A 27,507-nucleotide genomic window follows, 5' to 3' on the forward strand; every position below is an offset into this window, starting at 1 on the left:
AGCAGCAGAGTGAGTTACAGCACTGGCCTCGGTGCCATCGCAGAAAAAGAACAGCTGGAGTCAAGGGTTTGAGATGTGAATTGCTCACAAAGACTGAACGCCGTGCTTTAACCCAGGTAACAAAGCACATTTAGTGTATGTACAGCTCTGGTGGTTGATGGCATGAGCGCCCACTAAAGGACCAACAGCTGCCAAAAACATTCTTCAAGTGCAGAAAAAAACATACCAAAATGAAACCAAGCCACAAGGAATCAGCCACACACAATGGAGAGAGGGTTGGGGAGGAAAAAGGGGGCCTTCAAGACCCCAAGCTCTACTGCTGGACACTTGCATCCATGGCACGTGCAGTGGGGCCAAATCAAACATACCGCAGTTGGCTCTGAGCAAGGTGATGTGCTTATAAGAAACAGGAGTGCTGTATGAAATGCAAGCCCAGGTTCCAGCAGCTAAGTGAACCCACACCCAACTTATTTGAGGCTGTTTACTAGGTGCCCTGATGCAGCTGTGTTACTTCCAGTTCCAGAAGCAGGCTTCTAAACGCTGTCGCTGGCATCTCCTCAGTGTGGTATATAGTCAAGGGTAAAAATAGCTTTTACACATCTTTACACTTGTCTTCCCCTCCCTCTGTACTTCTGTTTCTCTTCTTGTAAAGAGCAGAGTAACATCAGTTAAGCCATCCAGCAAATGTAAAGTGTTTATGGTGCCTTCTAAAAGGGTCACTACAGCCACAAAGCTACCATTGCAATTAGTGATTTGAGGTCTAATGGAGCAGGAAGCTGAAAACTACACAATGGAAGCTTTAGAGAACGTCCACACTAAGCACACCACGTGTGCATTAGGCTAGAGGCAGCTGTGCCCAGACCGATTTCAAGGTCCTCTGGAAGACTGCTGCATGTGCACGAAAGGACCCGCTTCTTTCAGCGCCTTTTGAGCCTGATTGAATCAGACAGTCTCAGCGGTTCTCACATATGAGGCATGCAAGTTCAGCAGCTATGAGCACCCTTCTTCTTGCTGGTATGCTCTTACCCTTTAAGCTTGCTTTAGGCATCACACTCGGAAGCTAGAGAGCTTCATTAAAGCTATCCAAGGGTACAGGGCTGATAGAGCCAGGCATCATCTCTGCAACTGTAACACCACTAAGTGCAGGACTGCGTTTTGCTTTCCATACTGGGCTGGCTGTTGGAGCTGGTAGCCCCAACAAGGCATTGGGAGCTGCCACGAGCTTTACTGGCTCTGGCACACACTCCCTTATCTTGCTGCATGCAACTCTGCCTTGGCAATCTCCACGGCAGCTCATGATGCCTCTGCATCTCAGCTTTCTCATCCATAAAACAAGGGGGAGCGCACTGCATCTCCAAATCTCGATGGTGTTCTGCATTATCCATGGTTTGCACACCACTAAAAAGAGACCAAGTAGTATGCTTCCTTGGGTAGACACATCAAGAGAAAAGCTCTAGTCCCAACTTGAAGGATGTATGAAAAATTAATATCTTTGAGCCTCCTTTATCCCCATCAGCAAAATCCACCCACCCCCATAATTTGCTTTGAAATAAGGGAGAAAGCACTAATTGTTCAGAATTATTTGCTGGCTGGAACATCAACATCTAAGAGCAAGCATTCTCTGCAGACATGAACTTGCTCTATCCCAAGGCTTGGGAAAGTACCAGTTCCCCTGGTGCACAGCACTATCTTTTGAAAGCCTCACCACAGCATGCACTACATGAACTTGCCTGTCTGAACCTAGATTGTAAACCAGAACAAAATATATTACTGTGAAATGTGCAAGACATGTCTGAGCAAGTTATTTCCAGACAATTTTCCTGTGAACATCTAACAAAACTGAAGTTTACGTTAAATATACACTGAGGATTTTCTCTTTCTTTTGAGGGCAATCAGTGTCTGAGTTCCTCTGCCCCAGGAGGTACTGGCACAACCCACTCTGATTAGACTCAAGAGGGGGAGCAAACAGACAATTACCCTGATAACAATCTTATCTGAGGACAGAAATGAGATTAGCTGCCTAGCTGCAGTGATTCTTCCTCAGATTGAGAGTTAGGAGGACCGACTAATGCAACATGGGATAGAGGGAATTTCCCCACAGAGCATGATGGCAAGTTAAGTAGGTGAAATTCTTCCTGTACTGGTCCCTTTCAAGCAGGGAGAGCTGTCTGGTAGGACAAAGTGACCGGGTTCCTGGATAGACGCTGTCCTGAAAACACAGTTGAGCAATTTGTTCCTTCTTGTTTTGTACCATTATGCACGATCTCAGAATTCAAAAGCAGTGAGATCAGCTGGGAGAACAACTCCCTCCAGCTATGCTTTCTCCTATTTTGTTTTTGCAGACTACTCTCAAAATTCTCAGATGGCACAAGATGCATTAGCTTTCCATGAACCTAACAAACAACACTGTTGGGAAGTTCTCTTGAAACAGTTTTGATTTTATGTCTCTAACTTAACTCCCGTCTTCTTAGTTATTCCCTTTATAACAGCTAGACTAATCCCTCTCCCCTGGGTGTTTACAGCCTTCACATCTCTGGAACGATCTCAAGTAACAGCGAGGGCAACATCAAGGGATATTAACAGAACATCCCTGAGATAAGGATCCCAGATAAGTCTGTACTTATAAGAAATCTTGCAATGAAAGAATAGCTAATACAGTAATAAGACAGAAGCCAAATGGCTCAGGACTTGCCTACACTGTACCTGTACCAAGAGGTTTACCCTGTGGGTTTCCTTGCACTGGACACACAAAGCAGCCTGCCAAAGATGCCATCTTTGTTGCTGTAATTCCAGATGCTGTGTGCTCTGCTATTCAACCCAGAGGACAGCAGTTTCAAAAACTCTTTACATTGTCCAGCTGCAGGAAAGGGACAAGGACCTACAGAATACAGATTCACCAGAAACAGTGTCGCCAAAAAAAGAATAAAAATCACAGACCAGGTAAATAAAGCTGAAGGCAAGCTCAAAATCAATAAAGGAAAAGTTGCTAGTAAAAAGGCAGAGGGGTAAACTTTCTCCCTGCAGCATATGACAGCACTCTGCTTCAGTATTTGCAGTTTTCTTTACACGTCTCTTTAGACTAAGATGAATGTCCTTATAAAAAATACAGAAGCGAGCAGGCACAAGAGAGCCAACTGCTATACTTCTGCCTCGCTCATCTGAATTCACAGCATTTATTTAGTTATAATCCTTTACATAGGAAGTTTATTTATACAGACAGGGATTTCTGGAATTCTGCAGGATTAGTCAATCTACAGCATTCTCAGCGCATGAGTTTTAGCATCAGGATTACACTGCCTGGATGTTCAATGCCTAGAGTAAATATTTGGGCTGATGAAGGTTAAACAGATTAGTCAAGATGAAGCCAGGGTGCTCTGCTTATTTACTCTGAAGCTTAAATATTGCTCTTCTTCATTTAAGAAGCCTAGTTTAAAAGAAAAACACACAAAAGCGACAAATGAAACATACTTGCCCAACCTGAAGCGAGACAGCACCAAGATCTCTATCGTCATGCATGTGACAAAGCCACACGCTTGCATCGCACATCTCACACTCCTCGGCCTCGTTACGGGAAGCGCACAGAGGAAACAACAGCTTCAGCGTGAGCTGGCTGCTCTGAGTTTCAGCTGCACCAGGGAAATGGCATAAACAACCACCTCCCCTCCCCGCACCAGTTGTATTCAGAAGCACGAGGGAAATAATTGGTGTGAAAACCACTTGCAGTTCAGTTTGAGATGTAAGGAGGCAGTCAGGAACAAGGCTGCTTGAGACAGGATCGTGTCCACACACCCTACCGAGGCGGAGATTTCCAAACGCTCTCAGCAATGCTACACGTCAGCTTTCATCAATTCAGCAATAAATTCCTACCATTTTCAGGCAGGGTTATGTTAAACTAGTTCGAAATCCTGGCCCCACCTGCTCCATCCGCCAAGCTTGCGGTGCTGATTTTCTGCAGCATGTCAGGTGCCTGATCCAAAGCCCCTTCGCTGCCAATAGGCTTTGGATCAGACGACGAAGGAACAGTAGTTCAGCGTTAGAGCCAGAAAGCAAAACTGGTTGATTTCACTGTTTGATACACGGAGATTAAGATTAAAAGCAAAAGGATAAGCGATTTAATAAAAAGCAAAAAAAAAAAAAAAGACCGTGTGTCAGCAGCTACAAAACTAGCTGAAGTGAAGAGTTTAAGGAGGAGCAGGCAGGCATTTGAAGTTTACATTTCAGTCCACTTGTTCAGTTTCAATTTCTGAATCAATTTTATTTCAAGGCACAGACATTAAAAGGTTTTCTATTAAGGCACCAGGAAAATAAAACCCATGTCTCAACTAAATACCTCTGCAGAAAGCTACTCCCAGTTGCTGGTTTTCCATCCTTTACTACTGCTCATCATCCATCCCCTCTGAGGCTGGGTCCTGTTTACTGCACTCTCAAGAAAATTTGTGCAGAAATTTTGGACACTGGAAGAGGAAAAAGTGCCGATCCATGTTTACTCTGAACAGATGTAACATTCCTAAGAAGCTCTCAGCTGACTGCCTTTGAAGTCTGGAGGAAAAAAAAAAAAAAAAAAAAAAAAAAGGCTCGACCTTGAAAGCAACATTTCTTCCCTTAAAAGAAGAAGTCTCTGGGGACTCTTGAAAGAAACAAAAAGCAAATTCTCCAGATCCTTATCTCATGCCATTTTTGAGAAGCTTTTGTTTCCTTGCTTTCCTTGGGGTGTTTTGAGTCAAGAACTTTCATAGACAGTGCACACGTGCGATGGGCTCCTGCCCCCCAGCACCAGGCTGGGGCAGACCCCACAACTCCACTTGATGTCAGCCCCGTCCAGGGAGCGCACAGCAACACCGCAGCTGCAGCACCGAGCACGACAAGACAGGTTTTGTGGCAGGCAGCTTGCAAAGAGAAGTTTTGAGGATGCAACGCACTGACCCAAAGTGAATTCACACCCACAAGCGCTGTCACAGCAAGCTGTCCCTGGGGACAGACGTGGCTCTGAAGAGCGCTCACGCAGCACACAGACCCGCACACAGCACCCCCGGATCTAACAGCCACTGTGGCCTCTCACACTGCCATGGCTGGAAGCATCGTTATTGCAGCAGGCACAGCTTGCACTTACCCCAAAATTTCCGCTGGTGACTAAATTAACTTTAGCATGACAAAAGGGGTCTGCTTTTCCTGTTTTACCTCCCTCTGTCTGCTGCCATGTCCTCAGTGTTTCTCTCCTCCTTTCCCAAGCTCAGCTCCTCCTCTGTTAGCCTGCCCTATTAACCTTCTCCGTTTCCCACCCACCCAAATTTGCACATTATTACGCATCCAAAGCCTTTTGTTCAAGGTCCTCAAACAAAAGCGCAGCTATCATTTCCTGGCAAGAGGTGCCTTACACCCAGCAATCACTTAGGGCGGCTCTAATAAACCTCATTTCTCCCAAACACAAAAACAGGGCATGCCAGACAGGCGAATTCAAGGACATGTCCTTTCCTGAATTCCACAGAGCAAGATAAGCCCGTGAGCCTTGCACTTACTTTATCTTAAGTAAGAGGCTTCCCCCATTCTCCCACCCACCAAAAAACTAATTATTTACCACTGAGGCACGGAATAGGTTAAAGTTTCCTCTGTCTTGTCTCAGCTCCCTTCGCAGATTAGGGGAAAACAATGAAGTCTCCGCACTTCATGATATTGCTAATGCTTCCTGTGGGGATAGCAGCGCCTGCTGCAAAGAGGATTATGATTACGGTTTAAGAGGAGTGTGCACTGTACTGCCGCAAGAGGCACAGGCTTATCAGAAAAGAAACCAAGCTGCCCCCAAACTATGCACGCGGGACTCCTGCCTGCCTTCAGCTCTGGCTGATGGCTCTGCCTTGGATCACACACCCGCTTATCAGGAGTGATAAAGCAGCAGCTGGGCTTTCAGGAAGCATGGGGAAGGGGGAAATAAACGAGTCACACCGTGCAAGCAGCTTGCATACGTTCACCATCAGAACACCCAGTGATGTTTACCAATCATCCCACCACATTCATCTGCATTGAGACACGGAGATGGCCGGGCATGTCAGAGCACAGGGGCTGTGCATTCCTGGTCACAGTTGGGAAATCATGAAGGAAAACTGTTGAGGGAGCTGTGCTAGCTGTGGTGACGTTGGCTGGCCTAACACAGGCAAGACTGCAAATGCTTTGAAAAGCACAACACCATCAGTTAGACCTGCTCCGAGCAGAGTTAGCTTTGACGTGCAGCTTCAAGTGCTGGTGAAGGGTCTCTGTCAGACCTCTTGGTCTTACTGCTGAGTACAGAGCTGACTCAACTGGAGAAAGAACAAGGAATTACAACTGAGCAGTTGTAAAACATACCACCCATCATTCTGGGCTCTCAAAGGTGCCATCAGCAAGATAGCAGCATACTCACACCCATCCATCTCTACCAGCTATTAAAGAACAGACGCAGCACGATTTCTTTTTTGCAATACAAAGAGCTTCAGCCAAACCAGTCATCATAAATTCCTTGACTTCAAGAAGTGCTCAGCCTAAGTGGCAGGACAAACCTCTGGCTAATGCACGTGTCAGGACCAAGAGGGCTCGAGGCCTCATGCTGACTAAAGTCTCTCATGTTTCAAGGCTGAAACATCCACTGATGTAAGAGGGGTTTTGTTTTTGATTTTTCTTGTTGATTTGTTTTTATCACCAGGCTTGTTCTTCTCCAAGTTATTTATACAACTGATGCAAGCTGAAGTTTCAGATGTTCCCCCTCATCCCTAGCTCTGTTCGGAGGGGTTTAATGGCTCCCTATCTGCTCGTTAGAGGCTAGAACTGCATTAACGCATGCTCTCGGAGTTTTTACAGGTTTAGAAATCACTGAGCTTCACTCGCCCCAGGGCTCTCCCTGAGTGGCTCTGTCTCATTACACAGCGTTGTTCTAAGCATAAACACTCTACACACACAAACACACACAGAAAAGCCATAGAGCAAACCCTCCAACCACTCGTAATACTGAACAAAGCAACAGTTTTAAGATGCTCACAAGACTTCTCTGAACTGCGACACGACTTAAACCAAGGTGCTTGGCTCCTTGGAGAGGGCTGTGGTCTCCTAGAGACAGTGAAAGTTGCATGCTTTTAATTAGCCAGAACAAACCTTCTCTCGTGCTGGGACAGTTCACGCAACTCTCTACTAACCTTCACTGATGGGTGCTGGACTCCTCCGGGTTCCCTCTTTATCCACTTTTTCTTCCCATTAATCTCTGTGGAAGATAAGAAAAAGAAATAGAGCTGAAAGACAAAAGATTAGGATGGCTTATGGTCTCTCAAACCAGAAAACAAACTAAAACAGCACTTTCCCATTAACCTGCCTTCAACAAATTTGTGCTTTAGGGGATTTGTAAGCCACTGCATAGATCTGAATTCCAATTGACTTGTGTTTCTGACACCTTCATATTCTTTGAAAACAATGGGGACAGAGGTATTAGCAACAATAAATTAAGTCGGTGTCTTTCAAATCTTAATCAAGTCGTCACGTGGGCTTCTAACCCTTGGGAAGGAAAAACTTCAGTGCATTTCTCAACATCACATCCAATGACAACACAGTGACAGAGCAAACTTAAGAAACCTCAGAAGAATTGTCCTGCTTTATGTGATGTTTTAAAGATTATCTGTTTTAAGGGGATTTTTTCATAGCAGGTTCTGAATAAAGTGGCAATGAGAGGAAAGGCAACCTTAGCAAGGAGGACCAACACAAACCAGCAGAAAAAAATTCAAATGCATCAGGGTGGGGGCTGAATTAGTAGACTTGAGGAAAAAAACACAAACTGGTAGTGGATTCAGGTCTTGATAAAGGCACCTCATCATCACCTCTGCAGATAAGTCATTTTCATTTTGATAATAAAGATATTGAGTTGTATCGGCAGTGTCAGGATGAGCTTTCCACACAAATCTAGTCTATGTCTCTTCTCCCTCCAGCCTCAATAGCCCAGTTAGATGCCTTGATTGATGGTGCCATACATCATCACACTACAGAGATCTTTGACACCCTCTGCAAAGGGGACATGACCACAGTACAGACAGTTGGTTTAAAATAGAGGAAAAGCAGGGAGAGTAAATATGCACATCACATTTTCAGGCTACCACTAGCAGCGATGCAGGTGGAAGAATGCTTTGCTCTTGATGTTTAGGCAGAACCAGTCAAAACTACCATCCAAGAGAAGGCTGGAAGCAGGCAATCAAAAGCAGGTATGTAGGTAAACCTTACCCCTCCATCCTGCTTGAGAATGCAGGGCTAAACCTGCAAAAACTCTACCTTAACTAGTAACTACAATTAAAGGTTGATTACCTAGATGACTAAACATCTGATTTTCAGTCCAGACCGGGTACACAGAAAATTGCATTGCAGCCACAGTAAACAGAAGCAAGAATTCACCTGAGAACATGTTTTCCAATCATGGTCCTTACCCTCAAATTCAGTGATTCATTTTATGACCTGCACAGACTCACCAACTCATTTCTCACGGGTCATCTGTACCACAGCAGCAATCAAAACAGACTGGACTGAACTGACCACATCACACCAAAAGCTCCACAGTTCTGCAGCCTCTTGGGCCTCCTTACCTGAAGGACGTTCAGCACCCTGCTAGGTAGGTGATGTAGGCTCACACGTCAAACTAGGGAGTGCTGGCTGCCCTACACAGACATATCTCACTCTGCCTATACAGAGATTTCGGTAGATCAGTTTTCAGAACGCAATTTATACATTTCTAAAACCAATCAGAATCTCTAAGCTTTCACAAAAGGGAATGAAAAAAATATTACTGTCAAACACTCATCAGACCTAGAAGCGTAGGTGAATGTCATATATTAAAGAAATTAAAAGGCTGCATTTGAGACAGGGATAGGAAGTATATGTACTACTTCGAAAGGCTCTGGTTAAACTCTCTTAGTATCAAAATTCAATTTCTTTCAGGTTTTGCAAACAACGGCCTTGAGCTGAATGCTGCCAGCCTGCCTGCAGCCTTTGAGGAGATTAGGTTATTACCAGCCAACTACGAGAAACTTAAATCCAGTATTAATCCTAATTCCCATTTAACCAAATCTTCATTGTGCAGTGAGAGCTGGCTGTGCATGAATTTGCACATGTATTCTGCCATGTGCAATGATCTGTGTCACAAACAACAGATGCTAGACCTCATGTATGTTTAAGGAATACATCCTGACTGTGGTTTCCAGAGAGTCCCAGTAAAGGAGAAAGATGGGAGCTGGGGAAAAGAATGGGCCAAATGGAAATGATTTCTGGGAAACAATGGGAACAATAGGGCTTACAACAAGCTTCTAGCAGCCAATTATTGGAGAACTCAGCCCTGGCTTGGAAGAAAGCAGCGCACATAGCCAAATCACAAGGACACAGAAGCATTTGTAATAATGCCGTGGTGCTGCCAGTGTCCATCATCAATACCCAACGGCTCAGACCATAACTGCCAGGACAGCCAAAAGCACTGCCCACTGCTGCTGTGCTCGCCCTCCCAAGATGAGCTCTGGAGGCAGAGGACTGCAGGTTTCCTCGGAGCAAGCCCTGGCTCCCCACTCCTGGTGCCAGCCCTGAGCCCCATCTTGCCAGGTGCTGCTCAGCCACCGACCCATGGGGATGGGGCCAGGCGGAGCTGTGGTCCTCCCGCTGCCCACTGAAGGAAAGGCAGCTCCTGGTCTCCTCAGGTAACACAGACACAGGCTTGCTACAGAAGCTTTCACTAGCAGCTAGTTCTTCCTACTGCAAGCACACAAGAGGCAAAGTGCCTCTCCAACACCATTTGACTCCAATTCCCTTCCAAAATCCCATTAAAGCAGACAAATTGTGCATGGCTCCAGGCTGCCATGGCTTGCTGAATTATCCACGGGCAAGACCCCATCACTCAGCACATTCTCATATTCCTAGAGATAAAGGAATTGAAGGTTAGGACAGACTGCTGCTTGGTCTACTATCAAATGGGACCAAAAGAAAGTTCTCACAGTTATTTGGGAGAGAGTGAGGGGGGTGAAAACCACAACAATAATGTTTCCTGTATTTGAAGCACAAGAATTCACTGGAGATGAAAGGGACCTTCAGAGAAACACGGTGCCAAACACATCTTATTCTCCTGGAAACAATACCTCTTACAGGCAACAGGCCCTCCCTACTGGCAGAGGAGTCAACATCTGCTGGAAAGGCAAACTATTATTATTATTTTTTTAACCAGATAAGGTAATTGCTGGAAACCACTATTTCCGTCAACCCCAAACTCAGCAGACTGCAGTCCCTCAAAATACTACGAGATTGACAGGCAATATCCATTAGCTGGAGGCACAACTAGACCTCCCTTCTCCTTGCAGCTGGCTATTACCTATTGCTTGGTCACTGGGCCACCCAAGTAAGGCCCCAGTAAAGCCATGGCAGAGTGAAGTAGCAGTAGGCTGTACTCCAACTGAGCTGTGGTAGCTCTCCATGTGCACACTCATCCCCTGAAGCTGATGTCAGGTAATTTAATTTAGCAGTGAGAGAGTACTGCTAAATTGCATTACCTTGCAATTGCCATGGGCTAAGACCACACATGGACAACCACCACAGCTCATCCAACAGCAGGTAATTTGACCGAGTACCTGGCTTTTGGAATACTGCAAACTGGTTCAGATCCCCTTTTTGCCAAAGTTCAAGCCAAAATTTGAACCGAAGACTTTCCCTTTCCCAGAAGGTATCCTATCCACCATGCTGGTGCACGTCCTGGGTACTCTTCAATCAGAGTCTGGAGATATGAAGATTCTTGCTGGAAAGAATTCCTGCTGCAATAAATACCAAAATCTCTCAGGGAAGAGTAGCTCCCATATAAATAGCTCCCGCTGCTCCTCTAATGGGAGATCTGGTCTGGGACACTGATCTGTCCAGCCTGAGAAAATGGGAAAGCTTTATCTGCTTGCTGTCATGGGCTGGATCTCCTGTGACCCTTCTCACCTCAGAAACAGACTGGTTCTTGCAAGCGAGGCCAACAGCTGCAGGCTGGTACAGGATGGTGGTTTTGTTTCTGGCAATCAGCACTTCAGCACCCTTTCTTTCTGCATTCAGTCAGAAGCAAACAGAAGTGGGGCTTTTCAATTATGCGGGCAAGTTAAAAAAAAAAAAAAAAGAAATTAAAAAAAAAGGAAGAAGCCAGACATTCCCATTCTATTTTACACAAGAATTACTCTCCCAAGGCAACCGTAAATAAAATGAACACCTGCACTGCTTTTCATCAAAGATGGTAACCTTCCAAGAAACACCGTTCCCTTCAAAGACATGACCTCCACGGATCATGACTGCATACCCCCCTCCCTCTTCAGCCAGCCCAGGATCCTGCTTCTCATGCTCATCCAAAAGCCCAGCTCCAAACAGCAGATTTCTTCAGAAATGGCAAAGGATTTGGGTTTGCATTTGTGTTTAGTATTTAATCTGCAGAGATTAACTGCATACTTAATCACAGAAGTGAGGCTGATACATCACGTACATACATTCCTCCAAGTCCTACTTTTCCCACTGCCAATACTGTCATCCATTAGCATGGAAGAAGGGGTTGTGGTGGGTGGGAGAATGCAGCTCAGGCTCCACTCTCTTCACACACACAAAACTAAATGAAAACTGGAAGGTACTTAGAGAAATTCCGGGCCAGAAAAGCAAGTCACTGCACACTTACTTCTGTCTGCAAAACAACCACAGACACAATAAAAACCATCTCCTTATGCATGCAGTCTTAAATTTTCAACATTAATCAAAATATACTTTGTACAAGGAAGTAAGTAGCTCTAAATTGAAAAACATAATGAGATTTTTCCAGTGATCAGAAACATTTCAGGGGGAATAATTTCTTATTGAAAGGTATTGTTTGCAATACCTAAAGCCACTCACTGAGAAATGTAAGACTCAGGCAGAGATGAGTACACTGAAAACAGCCTTTAGGTACATAGCTTGTAACTGTCCATGCTGGGAAAAACACAAAGCACAAAGATTTTTAAATAAAAATAATAATAAAAAATCTATTCCCTCTCCCAAACACACACACTCAGAATAATCAATTCATTAAAAGCCACACAGGAAATCATGGTCAACACACAGACTGGATTTCACAAACACCCCATTCCTCGCTCACTATGCACCAGCCATGTCTTTATATCACTGAGAACAATCCAAGAAAAAAAGAGTTGTCTCTAAAGCTGATTTCCCCAGTGTCCTACCCAATCTAGCTCAAGATGCCCCAAGTGAAGCAATACCTCACGACACCCTTGTTGAAAGGGAAAGAAGAAGCCTACTCCAATCTCTTACTGCTATCCAGTCCATCTGCCTTGCCTTTGCTTCATCTGGCATCCTCCTGGATCCAGCCCCAAGGCAGATCCTTGCAGCAATCCTTCCCCTACTGCCTGCCCCTGCTCCTGCCCCCAGGTGGTATGTGCTGGCAGCCGTGCTCTTCTGGATTACAGCTGCAAAATGGAAAACACCGATGCTTTGAAGATATGAAATAAGCTGGCAGAGAGCTACTATTTAAAAGCAAATATGCCTTAAAAACAAAATAAAATAAAAAAAAATACGCTGAAAGTTCATTGAAACCTAAAAGTCACAATCTTAATGGCAAAGATATCCCTGCAGCTCAGTGATTCAGGCTCTCTTGGGGGCTGAAAGTGCCTGCTTAGGCCTGATTAAAAAGATAAGCACAGACAGACCCATTGCTCTAAGATATTTCAGAGACAGCTAAAGCAATGACAGAATCTCATGGGTTTAATAACACTCATAATTTCAGTTATTTATATCGCCAGTTATCCAAGTGTTTACCTGGCTCCGAAAGCATAACATTAACAGAATCTCTGCAGAGTTGAATGAGATATTCCCGACATTTCAAAACCTCAGCCAAAAGCCTAAACAAATGGAACAGAAGTTCCTCGCAGATACAGCTAATATCCCAAGAGGAGGATGCCTGCCGGCCTCCTGGGCAGATTTACCCAGCCCAGCTGCTCTGGGCAGGCGCAGCAGCACAGAGCTGGTGCAAATCCAGGATCTGTGCGCCCCCCTGAGACAAGCCTTGCTGCCCAGAAACAAACACACACAGTCCTCTCAGCTGTAAGCCTGGAGCCTGAGCTTGCCCTCGGTGAAGACAGTGCAGGAAGAAAGCCAGGAGAATTGCGTCTTATTGGTGAAAAACCGGAATGAGCGCACAGAGGACATGCCTCCACTATTGCAATGGATTTGCAGCCAGGATGACCCACCTGGTCCCAGGACTCAACTGGATGAGTTGTGCTGACAGCAGAGCCGTGCACACCTCTTGCACAACAGATGCATCCCCAGAGCTGTGGGCAAGGTGTGTCCCCCAAAAATGTGTCTGTACTGCCATTTACCGAGCCTCCAGCCTGCTCCCTCAGCCTGTGAAGGAGCTGCAGGAGTCACCCAGCCTGATCCTGTCCTGATGCCAGGAGCATCATTCTTCCTTATTGCTGCAGAAGTTCTGGCTAACAGAGACGAAAAGCCACTTAACACTTAATTTCTGGCTGGACCATCCTTTTGCAGTAAAATAGCACCATTCTTCCTCACTACCACCCCAACTGCTCTCTATACTGAAATGGTTAAAAAAAAGCCCTCAGAACCATTAGCATTTTGATAGCTTTCCGCACATGTATAGCAAAAAGTCTTTAAAATTCATTGCGCTGAGATAATCCTTCAAGTCTAGCATTTCCTCCTCAGCTTGAGGCAACCAACTGGTTTTCTGCCCCTTAATACCTTAATAGAAAGCTCTGAGGAGTTGCCAGGCTAGAAGCCTCAAATACACTCAAGAAAAGCAGAGTCCCGAAGCTCAAGAGAAGCCATGTAAACTGTCTGGGGTTTCACTAAGAAACTATTACAGGGGAAACATCTTAGGCACTGCAACCCCCGAGATCTCTGCTTCTGTACACAACGTACACACACAGTTTTACTTTCAAAGGGCTGAGCACACACAGCGCCCACTAATTTCAGCTGCCACCAAGGGTACTCAGCATCAAATTAAAACTTTGACCCAGATTCGATACAAGCTCGGGGACTGGAGCTCCTCATCAGGATCAAAGATGATTTTTTTTTTTAATATTATTACAATTTCAGGAACAAAGCTGTGATGTTGAACTGCACAACTGGCATTAATACTTAGCAACTCCCCATCTGTGCCTGGGAAGTTTCTACAGCAAGTGCCTTTGTAACAGCTCCAAAGCACCACTGCTTTCTCATGGAAGCACCCAGGATCGCCTCGGGGTGAAGAAAGAAGCCATCTCACTACCTCGTGCCTTTGATTAGGATTTCTACAGTGAAAACAGGTAAATGCTTCAGGACCACAGCACTCCTGAGATGCCACTAAATGGTAGGACTTGAGTTGCTAACGTGTTAAGGACTGTTAGGCCTAATTAGATCCTCTTTGTAAATATTTTTTGGGGGAAACATTCTGAAAACGTAGTCTGCTCAAAGGAGAGCACTTGTTATGAACCTGTGCATGCTTCCAAGAAAGTTAACAGGTCAAAAGTTTGCAGTCAGAAGGCAAGAGAGGCAGTGCTTAGATGTGGAAAAATGAGGCTTGGATCCCAGGGCCATGACCCCCACCAGTCTCCCATGCTCTAATGCTTATCCACAAACCACAAAACGCGCACTGTTTTGGCTGAGATAAGATTCTCCCCTCAGTTCTCCCAAAACTTCAGAAATTCTTTGTTTTTCCTGTGAGAAACACGCACACCCCCAAAGACTCATTTACAGGGAGAAGGGCATTCTATCCAAATTTAGTGAACGCACAATTAATACGGGCAAGAGAAGAGCAACAGCAGAACACTGAGCTGCATGGGACATGCAGCCAAGAGAGCGGTGGAGAAAGCTATTTATTTAGCTGGGAAAACTCTTCCAGTAAGACAGGAAATACTCCCTTCCCATTTTTCAAGCGTGAAATGTCTTTCATAGGAGAAGAATTTGGGTAGGTGCTATTAAGGAAGAAAGCGATTGTGACTCTTTCTAAACAAGGCTTTTCATTCTCTCGTCTGTCACAAGTTTCCTGCAACACCCTCGGCAAGTCATTTCGATTTGACATTACCACTGCCCATTTTACTGATGAAAGAGGACTCTGCCTGGAAGAGGTACCTGAGATACAGCCCATTTGCAACTGGGAGATACTGAAATGCTGTGTATTGCACAGAAACTCAATAAGTAAGTGGTAGAAAATCACTGTGAAACAAAACAGAGAGGCTGCATTTGCCAGGAGGATTCTGAGCAACACTCTGGTGGGCGAGCACATGGATAGCTCAGGTGCCTGCCCAAGCTGCTCACTCGGGAATGCTGCACCATTTCATTAGCTACCAGTCCATCTCTGATTTATTTCCAGGAGTATACACACAATAACACATGCTACTAGCAATGTCAATCTTCTTTCAAATGCATTTACAGCTATTGGAAGGGTGAGAAAATTACCTTATCACAAGTTTCAACAACAGCATCTGATTCACCACCTCCTTGCTAAGCAATAGAGTACCTGGACAAACCCTTGCCTTGCTTCATCACAAATCAGAGTGATGAGGGATCACAGACAGCAGAACAGGAAAGGTGGAGGAAGTGATAAGTCTTGTACATGCAAAGTCACGAAGCTGCAAGACAGTCGAACTGAGGCATTCTTACACTTAATAACGTTCTGTTTAAAAATCAATCTTTGGCCCTACTCCATACCACTGCACTTTATAAAGAATCAAAGATCACAGCTGAAGGTTGCAGCTTCACATTAAAGGACAGTCCACAGGTATAATTTTATAGGATGCTATCAGGAACAGATCCACTACATGGCTTCTTCACTGAAGCCCGCAGTACAGATCCAGCTGCAGGAAGGATTTTGCAAGGCAGCCCCACTGAACAGTTTGGGCATGCAGCCCTGGTCTGGATTTTGGCTAACCCTCCCCAGCACTGTCCTAGTGCAATCTGTACTTAGCTCAGTAGGATGAATTTGCAACCCAGCTCCAGAATACATCTTTGAGACACGCATCCTAGTTCTCAACTTAATGAAACTATTTTCTCACTAACTTGATTTTTTTTCAGTTCTTCATCCCTGATTAAGAAGAAAAAAAGAAGTGTGAAGTCTTAGATCAATAGCTTGCTTTTCTCATTAATTTAAGTATACTGTATACTTGACTAATGTGCAGAATACAGACATGCAGTGGGTGCAAAGAAGTCTGGTCATTCACTAATTAGAAGATGCAAACTGACTTTAGTGGGTAAGTGGTCTAATCCTTAAAAAGGTCTCACATCATCCCCAGCTCCAGTGATCATTAACAGCACAGTCTAAGCCTCTGAAGAAAAACAGCAGCTTATCGTCATCCGCCTGGGGACCTAGGGAACCTTAACAATGAGCTTCTTAAAGGCTTCTTTAGAGGTTTTTTTCCAATGATTGTAACCAGAAGAAGAGGCAGAGATCTGCTGATGTTTCAGGCAAAGACAGAAGTCTCAGACTTGATTAATTTAAGAAAAATATTTTCTTATTTTCTTAAGATAATTGTCACCTAATATTTGAGAAGTATTGCCTGTCTATCACCAAAAACACATGAGCAAGGCTTAGAGGTTTTTTATTTGTTCCTATAAACACTCTGCACCTGGGGCCTGCACCTCTGCATCGTCACACACAGGTTGGAGTTTCATCTCGCACCCAGGACTGCTCTGACATTATGGGGGTCCCAGAGCCAAGATGTGGGTTCCAGACCTACCTGCTGAAGCCAGCAGAGCTGTATGGACATCCTGGTTCTGGATGTCACCTTCTGGGGCCTTCTGCTGCCCCGTGATTCTGTGTGGTACAAACACACCTTGCACCTCCTACTTCAACTCGACGGAGAAGGAGGAGGTAAACCAAGGAGGCAAGCTCAGACTCTTCATCTACCACAATACGAACAAAAGTCTTCTTTAAACAGGTTAGCAGAGACCACGTGAGGATGCATTTGGTTTCCGGAAACAGCCATTATTTAAACCTCAATTACACAGCAACAGCCTGGAACATTTTGCCTCTAAAAGGGAGTGTTTCTCCTTTGCCTATGCAATGTTGGAGCTCCAACCACCAGCTTACCCCTTCACCCACGTCCCACCTTTTCTTTTTTGAAAGATGGAAAAAGAAAGAATACCAAGAGAAGGCAAAGTGGGATTCTCATACAGTCAGAGCTGGAGTGACCACCTCAGTTCTGCAACTTCACCTTTTACCATAGAGGAAGCCCCAAGAAGCTGCCTTCTGCAGCCAAGCATCACATCGGCGTTCAGGTGCCTGAGCTGCTCTCAACAACCACATCCGGAGCCTTCTGCAGACAACAACCACAGAGATCAAATCTCCCGGTTAAGCACACACCTAGCTTTCTGGAGACCTCAACACGGCTTTCTTTTCACTCTGAGGAGAATTAAGAATGTACGAAGAGAGGACCACTTTCCTCTCCCCTCCATAACATAGGAGAAGGGAAGAAACTGGAAGAAAGAGGCCTCTTACTGAAACCACGTGCTACCCCTCCTTTGCTGAGCTCACTGCAATCAAACCAGCAGGAGAGTGTTTCATCCTGTTCCAAGAAGCTCCTCTCCTGCCCTAAGCGTTATTTTTTCATACCCTGCCCAACAACAATGGCCCAGGCACAAACACATCAGCCGTGTTCAGCTATATTTTCCTTGGCTGCTTCAGGTCATTTTCTAACAGCACTCCTCGGAGAGGGCAGGGGGTTAGGAGCATTTTCATCCTATAACCAGACTCTCACTTGTATAGCCTTGACCCTGCCAAAATATACCAGAAGTGCTTTAGGGACAGTCACTCTTCTCCTCTCCTGACTGATGTGCTGATTATTTTTTAAGGTCTCCAGAGATTTTTCTCTCCACCCTGCAAAGATAACATCCAGGGGAGCCACAAACCTGCAGAACCAGGGAAGAAAGACAGCAAGGCCACAGAGAAACACAAGGACATGTAGACAGCAATCTATTTTCTCACCCCAGCACATTTTTTTGGGGAGGCAGGAGATTTTAAGATTTTTTTTTTTTTTTTTTTTTTTATTTCCCATGGGTATTAAGCTATGGAAACCACCTTGGAATTCATCATGCAAAAACCCATGTGCACGAGAACACCAGTCTTGTGGTTAGGACATACATATCTGACATGTAAGAAATCTGCTTTCAGGACCCTGTTTTGGATCTGTGACAGCATAGGTGAAAAACCAAAACCACTTGCCTCCCAGCCAGCATCTGTGTTTTGACTAAGAAATTCTATTCCAAACCCAAGAAATTCACCTAAGGAGAACTGAGTGGAGACCAGCCCTTTCCCACAAAGCAGTATTGGTTTCAATAAATCAGCATTTTCTGCATGCAAATAGTCTCCTTGAAAATCTCCCAGCCAGTCCTAACCTTAAGAAGTACCTTGTGTGGTTTCTGCTGAAGACATCAGCCGGGAAGCAACCCACCCCACTGAGGTTCTGGCTCGGCACAGCTCGCCTTCCCTAAGCAGGGGCACTCCAACACCACGCCAGGAAACAAATAAGGCTTCCTGAAGCTTGCCCTGACGCTTCAGGATTCTCTCGTCTTCTAGCTGTATTGTTTAACAGAGGAAAGGAGGTGTGGTGGGAAAGCCTCATGCACTTCGTTCCTGTTTACTTTACTTGTTCCCTCGTCTGTGTGATCTGAGACAGTAAAAATGCTGCTGATGTCCAAAAGTGTGTGTGTGTGTGTGTGTCTACATACACATGGTGAAAGCTTTGGAGCCTGGCCTGGACGTTACGTGGACAACTCTGTGCACGGGGGCAGGCAGCAGCTTTCTCCTCTGTAGCTCTAGGGAGAGGTTAACCTGATTGAGAGGGAATTAAAAGAAAACACCCAGTAATGACACAGTTTGTCTTGCTGTTTTGAGATGCTTCCTCTGAGCTCACTTGAAAGCATCTCCAAAAGTACAGCTTTCTTAAAATAAATTCTCCAGAAAGAACACTTTTCCTCTTCTAAAGGCAGGATTTTACGTGCAATACAGGATTATCCTATATAGGTCACTGACACTCCGCGGAAACCTATGTAAGAAGGACTATTTAGTGTGGGAATAGAACTATTTATCTACGTTTTTTGGCTTCTCTTCCTTTATTGCTAAGAATATTTCAACTGAAACAACATCTTTGTGCCTTTGAGGCTATCTGCTCCCACTGCCACTTCCCCACCTGGAGCTATAATCCTACGTTTGTCACAGACCCAGCCACTGTGGCAGAAGTTATTACGGTTACAGTCTGCAGATTATAGCAACTTTTAATAGGGGATAAGCAGCAGGAAAAGGTGAGCTTAAGCATTAAAGAACCTGCCAGTTCAAAGAACTCTATTATTAATATTTATTATTTTTAAGCATTCATTGAGTGCTGTAGAAGATAAAAGAATGAGCTGAATGCAAGAACCAAGGACCCAAGTTGATATAAGACAAGACAACGGGAGAGCAAAAGGAATGAGCATATCATCTGGAGAGGAAGAGAGCCAAGGAAGAGGCAGCAACAGCAAGGAGAAAAGCCACACCTTTTGTCAACAAGATGTTCCTAATAGTAAGGAGTCTGAAGAGAATTAAAGAATTCCTCAATGTCTAATCAGAACTGTTCCCCATAGGGGATTTTCTGCGCGCTGTTACATGGCACTGGCATATCTTTAAAGAATGGAGCTTTGATCATAAAAAGCAAGCTGAGGTGGGGGGGACGGGAAAAACAACAAAAGGAAACGCAACTGCATCACCCTGTGGTGTAAGGGCGAAATCCAGCCCCAGACAGATCTCCACAGAGCTCCATGTAAAACCATTCAGACTTTGTTTAAAAGGCTAGAATGAGGCACCCTTCTCTCTCACGTCCTCCATCCTAGGTAAATTCTTCTTCCAGCCCACAAACCCTTGGCTCCTGTTGCTCCAGAGGGACGACAAGCTGCTACTTCTCTTTCCTAAGGAGGCAAGCTTGTGGCTGACACCACTTTAAACCTTCACGGTTTCAAACTGCAAGCCATGAGGCTTCTCAACTCCAACGCACATCGCCAAGATTAGCTAACAGGAGCATGCATCACACCCACATGCTGAGGCAACCGTCTACATCTTCACAGCTGGCCAAACAGATGCTCAGAAAAGCAAAGCAAGTTGCCCACATAGGAAGAGGCTTTATCTACACATCAGGCTGATGCTGGTGGTGCTGGTATTTGTACTCCCCAGTTCTGAGCACCAAAATCATTGAGAGGACTTGAGAGTCCCACTCGCTGCCCAATGCCCTCTGCTCCCTGAGGCTACTGCAGTGCTTCATAGCTGCTCCCTGCAGAAATACCAAGAAAAATCCACTACAAACTGAGGCTTGGAAGTACCTGTAGTGGCATTAACAAAGAAAATTAATGTTCGTAAACTCAACTGATTCTTCTCCTGCCAAGCCTTCCCCAGCGCAGTATCAAAATATGAACACACAAAATGCAAAGCACGAAACCTTCTGTTCCTTTCAGCACAGCGAGAGAAAAAAAGAAAAAATAGCAACCTTCATCCATCCACCTTTGGGAAGCCTGTTTCTTCTTAATCTCATCAGACTTGCTAATGACTGATGTGACCCATCAAACATTTAAAATAAGAGGTTTTGTTTTTGTTTTGTTTTTGGTAACCTGGCAAAGCACCATGCTGAGCTCAAATCCTAATCTGTTTGGAAGGTCTTTTTCCAGGCCTGCCGACCCAGTCACGCATCACATCAGCAAGCTGGGTCTCAGGCGGCTGAAGGAAAACAGAGGTCAAAGATCTATCGATCCTTCCAGCCTCACGCCTTGAGCATTTGCAGAAGTAACTCCCAGCATTTCCTGCATCTCATTCTGGAAAACAGTGTGGTGCAGCTCCAGAAGATGCTTGTCACATGTCTGTGCTTCAGCCATGTTCCCATAGGAAGCAAAAGCTTTGTTGATCAACACAAGATAAGCGCCTCATTTCAGGCGGCTCTGAGAATCCCCCTTGACATTAACAGGAACAAGAACCCAGCGGTTCAAAAATACATCACATCCCAATCCAGCCCTCTTAAGAGCTTTTTGGGACATTCAGTCCTTCATTCTCCATTATTTCTAATGCATGTCTGTTCTAGATGCCACCTGAGTTTCCGTATTGCTCTCCCATTTACCCTGGCAGCGGGCTTTTGCAAGTTTGGCTGAAAGGCACCCGCAGGTCCCAGAGACTTCCATGAGAAACAGGTTCTCAGCAGGTCTGAGAAACCAGCCCAGGCCAGGCGTAACAGCTCCGTGCACAAGAAGATCTGGTTCTCTTCACTCCCCAAGAAAACGAGATGTGCCATCAAGCGAGCCAAGAACAAATCCTATCGCTGCTTTCCCAGCATACCGCGTTCCAGTTCAGTGCCCTGCGAGGGCCATGTCTCACGAACAGGCAAGCTGCCAGTCAGCTCATTTAGTCCATTTTTTTTTCCCTGAAGAAGCGTAGACACCATCATTTGGTGCAATCTTTATTACTCTGAACTCCCTCCTCGTGGACCGTCTTACACTGCGCTTTTCATAAAGAGTAAATATAGTAACTGTTTCCACAATAATGTTAAAAATACCCGAACAGATTAAATTCAACAGATAAAATGGGGCCATAAATACGTACGTCTAGCAACATGACCAAAATCACCCTTCTTCAAACTGGGCATCGGGCCATGAAAAAAAGCTGTTAGCATTACAATTTCATTGCTTAGCCTTCTGAGAAGTGCAGAGCTGGAGAAAGGCTCGGCATGGGAATAATGCACAACACACACAACCCGAGTGGCCACCGCTCCCAAGCCCCTGTGGGGCTGTGCCACTGAACCACAGAGAACAAGTGGCCATATGGTCCCACACCCCGACCCGCTCAGCTGTTCCGCTGGCTTTCCAGACATCTGGAACGGCATAAAATTCATTTAAAGCTGTTTATGACTCAAGTGAGAAGTTTGAAGGGATATAAGAGCTATTATTATCTCTGCTATGCTACACGACTTTTCACATTAGCAGCTTGGTTCGGTTCCACTTCCCCAGGATCAACGAGATGCTTCTTCCACCGCTTCCCAAAGACTAACCTGGACAAACCCCAGACCACATCAGGCACCATGCAGATACCCTCAGAAGTCCTGACACAGCTGTAGGCCAGCTAAATGAGAGAGAGAGAAGGGCAGGAACAGAGCTTAACTAACTAAACACTCAATCAACAGCTGAGCAGAGGAAATCCGGACCTATGCCCTGACTCACGAGATCATGCAGCCCCTTTTTAATGGCCATAAAGGCCAGTAATACCAAGTACATGGACAGAAGTTTTACTACTGCATCTCATCCAAAGCATCTTCTGTTTCTTCCTCAAGTGATACACTGGTCTAAGAAAACTGAACTTCATTTGGGCTCAAGATCAGATATTTCCACAGTGACCTTTCAATTTATTTATCAAGTAGCTGCATGCTTCCATTTTAGACCAAGTTTCTGGAGTAAATATGTATCAAAGCAAACATCCTGACAGCAAAAAACAAACAAATGACACAAATATGGTAAGAACCTCTAGGGATGTTCTAATTGTAGTATCTGTGTAGTCCCTCCAAGAAGGATTACAAGGGATCCCGTGCAGAAATAGAACCCGTACTAAAAACCTGTGGTGGTCAAAAACCCACTTCTGTCTTCTCTGAGGACAGCTACAACTTTTTTTTTTTTTTTTTAAACTGAAGCTGGTGAGGGAAAAAAATATACCACAGAAATACCCTCAATTGTCATGTAACATCCACTGCATCTTGTAAGTCTGGTCTCAGTCCAGCAAACACAAAGCATCCACATAAACAGAAGGTAGCAGAGGTACAGAAGCAAATCCCATATGGGGTCAATTTGTAAGAGTAAAACATCTTTAAATCATTTGTTTCTTTAAGAATTATCTGTGCAAAAAAAATTATAAATAAAAACATGCTGACAAACTGTTTTAGCGGCTGGTGTGGTTAACAAAAATAAGATTAACACAATGCCTTCCTGTGGCCACTTTCAGTCTCAGCACCTTGTACTACACCAGCCCATGGCAGATCTTTACCAATGGAGAAGGGGTAAGTTAGGTCCAAGGTGAGAGGTGGAGGCCAAAAAAAAAAAACAAACAAAAAACCAACAACCCATCAAGTATTCAACAGGTGATGAATCCATTTGAATCCTCTGCCAGAAACTAAGGGATAGGGTCGTTCATTCACCATTTTGGAAACTCAGGACTCCATGGTGATGAGAAAGCAAGACAGGTTGGTGTAGGGAAGGAACAGACACAAGGGATGCTGAATGGTACAGTCCAAGCAGCAGTAGGACCAAAAGCAACCTTCGGAAAGCACCAGTCTGGACATCTGGAACATACCCTCTTATGAAACACGATTAAATTCCAGCAATCTTCCGAGTGCTGAGAGGTGGTAGGAGAGGAGGGAATGGACAACACAAAATATTCAAGGAAGTTTTAGAGGGAGTAAGCATCATAAGAAACAATACCATTGTTTGGACTCATTTTTCTGTCCAAACTTCTTCCTCCTCCTTCCTTTGATATTTAGAATTAAGATTAGAAATAATTTCCAAGTTAAAAAAAATAAAAGAAAAAGAACTTATGAAATAGCTTAGAAGGGAATAAGCAATTTCAGATCCTAACTAGCTCACTTCTATGCATTTTGGGGTACAGATACATGGGCTGTGCCCTCTCATGCAAATACATTACTTGGTTTTGAGCTACTATTTTGAAGTCACAACTACAGACCTCAGCTTCCCAGCACTCACTGTACTATTCTGATTTTTTTAATAGGAAAAAAAAAAAAAAAAAAAGATCCAAAATCTTTCTCTCTGATTTTACTGATGAGAGCTTAAGTTTAAGTTGGGGGGAGGATCAACATAAACTTTAGCCAGAGAGACTCTTAAAAAAGCAAAAGTAGCCTTTATCTTGCAACAAAACCCACAAACAAGGGCTGCTTCAGCAGCCTCAGAGGATCAGCAAGAAGTATAGATATTCATCTCATTTAATTATAGCTCCCAGACAGACCTTGGACCTACAAACACCTCATGCAATGACTCATCTTCAAGATGTCAAGAACTATGCACTACCTCACAACACTCTTCGAATACAACTTCGACCACCATCTGTTTATTTAGATACTTAAAGCCTCAATTTTGTAGCATCTGAGCTTCTCATTTCAAGTCCTTCCTGAGCTAAGACCCACGGCCCCATAAATTCAGTAGCTTCTGTTTCCAGGGCAGTTGTGTCTGTTTTCCTGCAGCCTGGTGAGAACAGACAGGACTAGAGATAATTAAATAAAAACACAGGAACTGCATTATTTATTTTAAAGGAAAACGTGTCTTCTAGGAAGAAAGTCCTTTATTTGGGCAAATCTGTAAGCTGTTTATCAGCTTAAACTCATTATCTGCCCATATGGTCTTAGCACTGTGGTTTAAAAAAAAAAAAATGGGCATGCACTAGCTGATGAAATGTCATCTGCCCTTATGCCAGAAACTAGTATTTTTGCATTGACGTCAAATTAGGATCCTTGCCACTAGTGAAGGGCTACCATAAGGATAGTCATAATATTTTAATTAAGAAGGGATCTTACAGAAGGCAGCAGGAAAGGCAGGGGGAAGGCAAGAAAACCCATTCACAAAAAAAAAAAAAAAAAAAAAAAAGTCATTTAATTCACTTTTTGCCTCCTCTGCTCTAGTTCTTTTTGTTTGGGGAGGTGGGGTGGGAAAGAGAGAGCTAATTTAATTAAAAAGAAAAAAAAAAAAAAAAAGAAAAAAAAAAAAGAAAGCAAAAAAAGGCAAGAGAATGAGAAGCTAGAGCCAATAAACACACATCAAAGCATGAAATGGCTCTGCTTCAACTGCCTACAGTATTCAACCTGGGATAGATTAAGGGAAGATAAAAGGTGCTAGGAGAGAAAATGCTGCCCCTACAGCACACGGAGCACCAACACCCCAGCCAGCTCCGTCACACTGAAAACAGTGAGCACAGGAGACAGACCCAGCCCGCAGAGACCCACACCAGCCGGCCACCGCCTGCTATCGGGGACCAGCCCCGGGCAGCCAGGTGGCCTGAAGCCTTTCCCCTGTCCCACCGAGCAGGAGCTGGGGTTACAATTCTGGGGGTCACCACCGGCCACCCAGGGTCTCTGGCACAGGACGTCGGACCTGGCCGACTGACCTGTCACCCTGCTGATGCCAGGAGAGGAACAAACCGAAGTCGTGGTAACAGATGCTAGCCGTGTTTTTCTGAACCGCAGGGCTATTCCTGGTTACGGATCCTGTTTCTGCCTTTTCAAACAGACCTGCAAGGCTGCGTGTATGAAATTATTTGAATTAAACAACGCACAGACAACTTGGCAGAAGAATTGAGGATAGCTCAGCATTTTCATACGCACACAACGATTCCCGTTTCCCTTTTGCCCAGCCCCACCCTGAGAAGTATAATACATGCTACAGCAGCCAAAAGTGAGATCACGCCGGGATAGTCATTCGTTGCCATCAGCTGAGGAGAGGACGCAAGCACCCCGATCCCACTCCTCTTGCAGGGAGAAAAAACAGAAGGAAACACCGCTCTGCCTCCCTCGGCTTCCACTGGGGGGACGTGAAGTTGCTGGGCTCCACTCTTAACTTTTTTAGGCGAGCCTGGAAACGCAAGCCTGGTGCTCTTCCCAGCATGCATATCCTTACGCCCCAGAGAAAATAAAGGGATTTCCCCATGATTTACAAAGGAAACATTGCATACTTGCCGTACGAACCAACGCAGCAGCTGCGCGGGGCTGCCACGGCACTGCACAGCCCTCGCTTGGGATCACCCCCGAGGCTGGGGGCTCTCGGCTGGGGCCCCCCAGCCCACCCCAGGGCTTGGTCCCACCCTGCCCCAGCGCAGAGCTGTTTTGCAAGCTGATGTTTTCTCCCTTTGCTCCTCGAGAGACAACCACCCGCTCACCTGCACCTCTCCTGGGCTGGGACACAGTTCCCCAGCTAAGCGCTGTGTGGGAATGGCTGCTCTGAGGGAAGCGCGGGACGGTCAGAAATTGTATCCTCATTTCGCTGGCAAGTCTGGGCTGTCTCAGAAAAGTTAAAGCTCCTCTTTCCCCTCTTCTCATCCCCCTCCACTTAAATTCATGGCAACTGCACTACACAGTTCTTTAGCTAACGCCAACAAAAGCAGCGCTGCGGCCACAACAAATACAGAAATATTAACTGCCTTCCAGGGAGGGTCAGCCGCTTGAATCATCTGACCGTACTACACAAATACTTCAGAAAAAGCAGACAACAGAGAAGCATATACACCATCCTACACAGCCAAAATTTGAAAAAAATCTCTCTCCCCCCCCTCCATTATGAAAAAGAAAGCACACACCTATGTCTTCCAGCGACGTTCCTATCATTTGCTTTCAGCCTGCTCACTTTTGAGACCCAGCGACTGCTGCTCCCTACGAACGCACCAAGCACCACAACGCTCATTTCATTGGCAGAGCCCACGAGGCACTTGAATGCATCTCGCTAAGACAACTCTAGAATAAAGGCGCTCACTTTTACCCACTGGTAAAAACGCAGGGCGAGCCCGTGCTCACGACCTGAGAACACCCAGGCAGGCGCGCAGCCATCTCCAGCACGCTCCTGTCCAACCAGCTCTGGTAGCCACTGGCTATTCAATGAAATACGTGCCTGGAGCCTATTAATTGCCTTCGCATTTTCTGTTATTACAGAAACACAGGCAGCAAGCACGCAGGGCTCGCTAATAGCCGAGAGCAGCATTGGGGAGAAATAAATTACGCTTAACCAAAGAGACCTCACAGAAAACCACCCAAACGCAATGCAAACGCTGCCTGCTCTGAGCGAGCAATACCTAACCGCAGAAGTTTAGGTTCCTACAAACCCGGCTCCTACAAACCCCCGTCCTCGGGCAGCACCGAGCCGGGCAGGCAGGGCTGCGGGCGAGCAAAGCAAAGCTCACCGGGCTGGGCACAAGTGGGAATTGCGGGTAACTCCCCCCTTTCCTCCTGCTCCATCCCAACCCCGGGGGCTGCAGCACCCCGACCCCAGCCCTACAGCGGGGCGCGCAGCGCTCCCTCCCGGCACCGGGAGCGGGGACGAGAAACCGAGGGATCTCTGCGGACAGCAGCTGGGGGGCTCGGCTGGGTCCCGGTGCCGAGTCCCGCAGCCCCTCCACAGCAGCCCCAGCCCCAGCCCCTTACCTCCCGGCGGCTCCAGCTGCCGTGCTCGCCCCGTGCCCGGCCGCCGCCGAGCGCCGGAGCCGCCAGCGGAGCTGCTCCGCCTCCGGCCGTGCCCCCCGCTCCGCCCCCGGCACGGCCCCACCGCCCACAGCGCCCGGCCCCGGCCGTCGGGGAGCCCCGGGGGTCGGCAGCACCGAGGGTCGGCAGCCCCAGGGCTTGTGACCCGGGGACAGCCGGGGGTGAGCCCGCCGAGCGGCTCCGGTGAGATGCTGCACGGCAGAGATGCTGCGGGTGGCTAGAAGGGGGCATCTCCGGCCCCTGCACGCAGCCTGAGTGCACACAGGGGTTGGATGCGACGAACCGAGGG

General features: G+C 45.9%; 1 protein-coding gene across 3 annotated transcripts in view; it reads right to left on the reverse strand.

Moving 5' to 3' along the window:
• TSPAN18 (tetraspanin 18) overlaps positions 1-27,245 on the reverse strand; it is a 109,788-nt gene extending 82,543 nt beyond the window's left edge. For all 3 annotated transcript variants that reach the window (XM_084287344.1, XM_084287341.1, XM_084287342.1), the window contains exons 1-2: positions 27,162-27,245; positions 7,161-7,225 (exon numbers count right to left, since the gene is read on the reverse strand). The gene's annotated coding sequence lies outside the window, so the exon portion shown is untranslated. The remainder of the gene's footprint in view (positions 1-7,160; positions 7,226-27,161) is intronic.
• Positions 27,246-27,507: the final 262 nt, after the last annotated feature.

The sequence above is a fragment of the Netta rufina genome, assembly GCF_964035555.1.
Source record: "Netta rufina genome assembly, chromosome: 5".
In the NCBI taxonomy this organism is placed as follows: Eukaryota; Metazoa; Chordata; class Aves; order Anseriformes; family Anatidae; genus Netta; species Netta rufina.